At 49.1% G+C, this 6515-nt stretch overlaps 1 non-coding gene across 1 annotated transcript; it reads right to left on the reverse strand.

Annotated features, from left to right (window-relative positions):
* Positions 1–5775: 5775 nt before the first annotated feature.
* Positions 5776–5912, reverse strand: LOC114811849. The gene has a single exon (XR_003759545.1). It is a non-coding gene; the product is annotated as a small nucleolar RNA SNORA7 (small nucleolar RNA).
* Between the last annotated feature and the right edge of the window lie 603 nt (positions 5913–6515).

Raw genomic sequence — 6515 nt, forward strand, 5'->3', positions numbered from 1 at the left:
GACAAGCACATCCTTTAAGAGACAATCAAATAGAGTGTGGAAGCAGCACGATATGGGATTTCAGACCAAACTGAAGGTCTAGGGAGCTGGACTGTTATCCAACCTCCCTTACGGCTGGGAGACCAGGACTCCATATAGGTGCCACATTCGACTCCTTAAGCAGTTTCACCAGTATTACTTAGGGACCATATTTAATATCATCAACAAGACGAGATCGTTAGAATGAAGTTCAGAAAGGCCCTGGCATTGGCCCTATGCTCAACCTGAGCCAGTCTCACTGGGTGGAACATGTGAGGAGAAAGGGCAACAATAGCATTTCCCAACAGCTGCTGGACAGAGACCTGAAACTGGGAGACCAAAAGCCAGCAGGGAGGAAGTGTTATAAGGACCCAGTAAAACAAAGCCTCAGATCATGCTGCAGCCCAGCTGCAAAATGGGAGTCAGTTACAGAGGACAGATCAGCATGGCGCACTGCCATTGAGAAGGGAATGGCTCTCTTGGAGCAAAAGCTTTATAGGGAACAAGAGACAGGAGACAAAAGAAGATGCAGTGGCAGGCACTGCAGATATTAAGATGACAACACAACAAGAAACGACATTTTTATATGCACAATGTGGCTGAGACCGTGGGTCCTGCATTGACCTTTTCAGCCTCCCATGCAGTCATAAGGGAATATCGCCATCAATGGGGTGTATAGCTAATATACATCTATAGAGCTCTCTCTTTCTCTAAATATACATATATATAAATATATGTTTGTGTGTATGTGTGTGTGTGTGTGTACGTGTGTATGAATATTGTATACACGCATACATCCTTACACTGTTTGACTGGTGAATGTCCTGTCTTATCCACTGCCCATGGGATGGAGGCCCATGGTATGGTGGTGGGTTGAGTGGCATAAATTTTTTGGTTTTTTTAATGGTATTTGTTAAGCGCTATGTTCAGGCACTGTACTAAGTGCTGGGATAGATACAAGCTTATCAGGTTGGACACAGTCTCTATCCCATATGGGGCTCACAGGCTTAATCCCCATTTTACAGATGAGGTAATGGAGGTACAGAGAAGAGAAGTGACTTTCCCAAGATCACACAGCAGACAAGTGGCAGAACCGGGATTAGAGTCCAGGTCCTTCTGACACTGAGGCACATGGTCTATCCAGGGTCATTTCCCAGGCCATCACCCAGGGTAACACAAGCCGGTTGGTTGGCCAGAGTGAGTTACTGGAAGCTGAGGCCACAGGAGGAACTCAGTTCCACAGTTTGCAGCCATGTCTGTCTGATCCATCCTAAAAAAAACCCTCTCTTGACCCCACTTCCCCTTCCAGTTATCATTCTATCTCCCTCCTACCCTTCCTTTCCAAACTTCTAGAACGAGTCATCTACACTCACTGCCTTGAATTCCTCAACTCCAACTCTCTCCTGGACCTCCTCCAATCTGGCTTCCATCCCCTCCACTCCCCCAAAACTGCCCTCTCAAAGGTCACCCATGACCCCCTTCTTGCCCAATTCAATGGCTCCTACTCTATCCTAATCTTCCTCTACCTCTCAGTTGCCTTTGACACTGTCGACCACCCCGTTCTCCTCCACACTTTATCTCACTAGGCTTCACGGACTCTGTCCTCTCCTCATTCTCCTCTTATCTCTCTGGATACTCATTCTCGGTCTCCTTCGCGGGCTCCTCCTCCCCCTCCCATCCACTAACTATCTCCCTACTACAATTCCTTTCCAAAATCCTAGAATGAGTCATCTACAATCGATGCTTAGAATTCCCTAACTCCCATTCTCTCCTAGACCCCCTCCAATCTGGCTTCCGTCCCCTCCACTCTACTGAGACTGCTCTCTCTAAGGTCACCCATGCCCTCCTTCTTGCCAAATCCAATGGTTCCTACTCCGTTCTGATCCTCCTTGACCTCTCTGCTGCCTTTGACACTGTCGACCATCCCCTCCTCTTCCATACCTTATCTCACCTTGGCTTCATGGACTCCGTCCTCTCCTGGTTCTCCTCTTACTCTCTGGCTGGTCATTCTCGGTCTCCTTCGCAGGCGCCTCCTCCCCCTCCCATCCTGTAACTGTTGGAGTTCCTCAAGGGTCAGTTCTTGGCCCTCTTCTGTTCTCCATTTACACTCACTCCCTCGGTGAACTCATTCGCTCTCACGGCTTTGACTACCATCTCTACGCAGATGACACGCAGATCTACATCTCCACCCCTGTCCTCTCCCCCTCCCTTCAGGCTCACATCTCCTCCTGCCTCCAGGATGTCTCCACCTGGATGTCGGCCCGCCACCTAAAACTCAACATGAGCAAGACTGAGCTCCTCATCTTCCCTCCCAAACCCGGTCCTCTCCCAGACTTCCCTATCACCGTGGATGGCACGACCATCCTTCCCATCTCTCAGGCCCGCGATCTCGGTGTCATCCTTGACTCGTCTCTCTCGTTCACCCCACACATCCTATCCGTTACCAAGACCTGCCGGTTTCACCTTTACAATATCGCCAAGATCCGCCCTTTCCTCTCCACCCAAACGGCTACCTTACTGCTACGGGCTCTCGTTATATCCCGGCTAGACTACTGTGTCAGCCTTCTCTCTGATCTCCCTTCCTCCTCTCTCGCCCCGCTCCAGTCTATTCTTCACTCCGCTGCCCGGCTCATCTTCCTGCAGAAACGATCTGGGCATGTCACTCTCCTTCTTAAACAACTCCAGTGGATGTCTATCAACCTCCGCTCCAAACAAAAACTCCTCACTCTAGGCTTCAAGGCTCTCCATCACCTTGCCCCCTCCTACCTCTCCTCCCTTCTCTCTTTCTACTGCCCACCCCGCACGCTCCGCTCCTCCGCCACCCACCTCCTCACTGTCCCTCGTTCTCGCCTATCCCGCCGTCGACCCCTGGGCCACGTCCTCCCGCGGTCCTGGAACGCCCTCCCTCCTCACCTCCGCCAAACTGATTCTCTTCCCTTCTTCGAAACCCTACTTAAAACTCACCTCCTCCAAGAGGCCTTCCCAGACTGAGCTCCTCTTCTCCCTCTACTCCCTCTGCCACCCCCCTTCACCTCTCCGCAGCTTAACCCTCTTTTCCCCCCATTTCCCTCTGCTCCTCCTCCTCTCCCTTCCCATCCCCTCAGCGCTGTACTCGTCTGCTCAACTGTAAATATTTATTACCCTATTTATTTTGTTAATGAATTGTACATCGCCTTGATTCTATTTAGTTGCCATTGTTTTTACGAGATGTTCTTCCCCTCCACTCTATTTATTGCCATTGTTCTTGTCTGTCCGTCTCCCCCGATTAGACTGTAAGCCCATCAAACGGCAGGGACTGTCTCTATCTGTTGCCGACTTGTTCATTCCAAGTGCTTAGTACAGTGCTCGGCACATAGTAAGCGCTCAATAAATACTATTGAATGAATGAATGAATAACTGTAGGGATTCCTCAAGGGTCAGTTCTTGGCCCTCTTCTGTTCTCCAACTATACTCACTCCCTTGGTGAACTCATTCACTCCCATGGCTTCAACTATCATTTTCATTCATTCAATAGTATTTATTGAGCGCTTACTATGTGCAGAGCACTGTACTAAGCGCTTGGGATGAACAAGTCAGCAACAGATAGAGACAGTCCCTGCCATTTGACGGGCTTACAGTCTAATCGACTGTGTATCATTTCTACACAGATGACACCCAAATCTACATCTCTTCTCCTGTTCCCTCCCACTCCCTCCAGGCTTGCATCTCCTCCTACCTTCAGGACGTCTCCACCTGGATGTTTGCCCGCCACCTAAAACTCAACATGTCCGAGACTGAGCTCCTTATCTTCCATCCCAAACCCTGTCCTTTCCCTGACATCCCTGTCACTGTGGACGGCACAACCATCCTACCCATCTCACAGGCCCGCGACCTTGGTGTCATCCTTGACACTCTCTCATTCACCCCACACATCCAATCTGTCACCAACACCTGCCGGTCTCACCTTCACAATATTGCCAAGATCTGCCCTTTCCTCTCCATCCAAACTGCTACCGTGCTGATACACGCTCTCATAATATCCCGACTGGATTATTGTGTTGGCCTCCTCTCTGATCTCCCTTCCTCCTGTCTCTCCCCACTCCAGTCTATTCTTCATTCAGCTCTCCGGATCATCTTCCTACAGAAATGCTCTGGGCATGTCACTCCCCTCTTCAAAAACCTCCAGTGGCGGCCTATCAACCTTCACACGAAACAAAAACTCCTCACTCTTGGCTTCAAGGCTCACCATCACCTTGCCCCCTCCTACGTCACCTCCCTTCTCTCTTTCTATTGCCCACCCCGTACGCTCCACTCCTCTGCCACTCACCTCCTCATAGTCCCCTGTTAGCACCTGTCCCTCCGTCGACCCCTAGCCCACGTCCTACCACTGTCCTGGAATGCCCTCCCTCCTCACCTCCACCAAACTAACACTCTTCCCCTCTTCAAAGCCCTACTGAGAGCTCACCTCCTCCAAAAGGCCTTCCCAGACTAAGCCCCCCCTTTCCCTCTGCTTCTCCTCCCCTCCCCTTTTTCCCCCTCCTCCCCCCATCTCCCCCCTTCCCCTCCCTTCAGCACTGTGCATATTTGTATATATTATTTTGTTACCGTATTTATTTTGTTAATGATTTGTATATCGCTATGATTCTATTTATCTTGATGATGTCTGCGCTAGACTGCTGGTTTTGTTTTGTTCTGTTTTGCTTTGCTGTCTGTTTCCCCCGTTTATACTGTGAGCCCATGATTGGGCAGGGATGGTTGCTATCTGTTGCCAAATTGTACATTCCAAGCGCTTAGTACAGTGCTCTGCACATAATAAGCCCTCAATAAATACTTTTGAATGAATGAATGGATGATCCTTTTCTCCAAAAAGAGAAGCAGCGGATGCGGCAGAGTTTCTCAGAGTGCCACATGGAGGCTCACACCCAAAGACCTGAAGCAACATGGTCAAGTGGAAAGAGTGGATAGAGCACGGGTCTGGGAGTCAGAAGGACCTGGGTTCTAATTCCAGCTCCACCACTTGTGCTCAGCACATAGTAAGCACTTAAGAGTTACCAACATTATTATTATGATGATGATGTGAGACTTTGGGAGAGTCAATTTCTCTGCACCTCAGTTACCTTATCTGTAAAATGGGGATGAAGACCCATGTGGGTCATGAAGTATCCCAACACTTAGAACAGTGCCCGGTACATAGTAAGCACTTAAAAAATACCATAAAATAAAATTAAAATCAGAGGACTTGGGTTTTAATCCTGGCTCTGACACTTGTTTGCTATATGACCTTGGGCAAGCCACTTCTCTGGGCCTCAGTTTCCTTATCTGTAAATTGGGGATTAAATCTACTCCCTCCTAGTTAGGCTTGGAGCCTCATGTGGGGCAGGGACTGTGTCCAAACTGATTATCTTAAACCTATTATGGGCAGGGAACATGTCTGCTAATTCTGTTGTATTATACTCTCCCAAGTGCTTAGTACAATGCTCTGCACATAGAAAGTGCTCGATAAATATGATTGATTGATTATCTTGTATCTAACCCGGTGCTTAATACCATGCGTTTCGTCTCGTCTTATGCTGTCGAGTCGTCTCCGACTCATAGAGATGCCAAAATGCCTCCCAAAATGCCTCACCTCCATCTGCAATGATTCTGGTAGTATATCCATAGGGTTTTCTTGGTAAAAATATGGAAGTGCTTTACCACTGCCTCCTTCCTTGCAGTACATTTGAGTCTCCAACCTTGACTCTCTCCCATGCTGCTGCTGCACAGCACAGGTGAGTTTTGACTTGTAGCAGATTGCCTTCCACTCGCTAGCCACTGTCCAAGCTGGGAATAAATGGATATTCCTCTGCTTGTCTTTCCCTCCCATAGTCAAGACTGGTAGAGTACTGGAAACTCTCCAGTAGCGACCCTGAGAGGGGGGTATCATGCTTGGCCCATAGTAAATGCTTAACAAGTACTATGTTAATTATTAATTATTAAGGCCTTGGAGTGCCCCCCTTTCCTTCACCCTCCACAGATAGCAGCAGGCCCAGAGCCAGCATGGGCCTCTTGTCGTCAGCTAGCCCCTAGTCCCTCCTGGCCCGCTTCACAGCCTGGCTTGTCATTCAGCTGAAGCCTGGAGCCAAAGGTCCTTGGGCCAATGAATGGTCATTGAAAATGACCAAACCAAGATAGAACCCACAGAGGAGAAGGGAGGAGAAGCAGTGGAATGGGGGGAGGTAGAATGCTCCCCTCCCCCTGCCCTCTTTTCTGTGGTGTCCATGTGTCTAAATTCTCAGGTAATTCTGTGTCTCTTTTGGACCTTCTCTACCTCCTTCTCTGCCTTTAAGCACTTCAAACATTGGTCCCACCTCCTGGAGGGTGGTATCCCACTGTGAATTAGAAAGCACAATGACATAATAGAAAGTGCACAGGACTTGGAATCATGTGACCTGAGTTCTAATCCCCACTTTGCCACGTGCCTGCTGGGTGACATTGGGCAAGGTGCTGAAATAACTGCTCTGGGCCTCAGTTTCCTCATC

The sequence above is a fragment of the Ornithorhynchus anatinus genome, chromosome 4, assembly GCF_004115215.2.
Source record: "Ornithorhynchus anatinus isolate Pmale09 chromosome 4, mOrnAna1.pri.v4, whole genome shotgun sequence".
Classification (NCBI taxonomy): Eukaryota; Metazoa; Chordata; class Mammalia; order Monotremata; family Ornithorhynchidae; genus Ornithorhynchus; species Ornithorhynchus anatinus.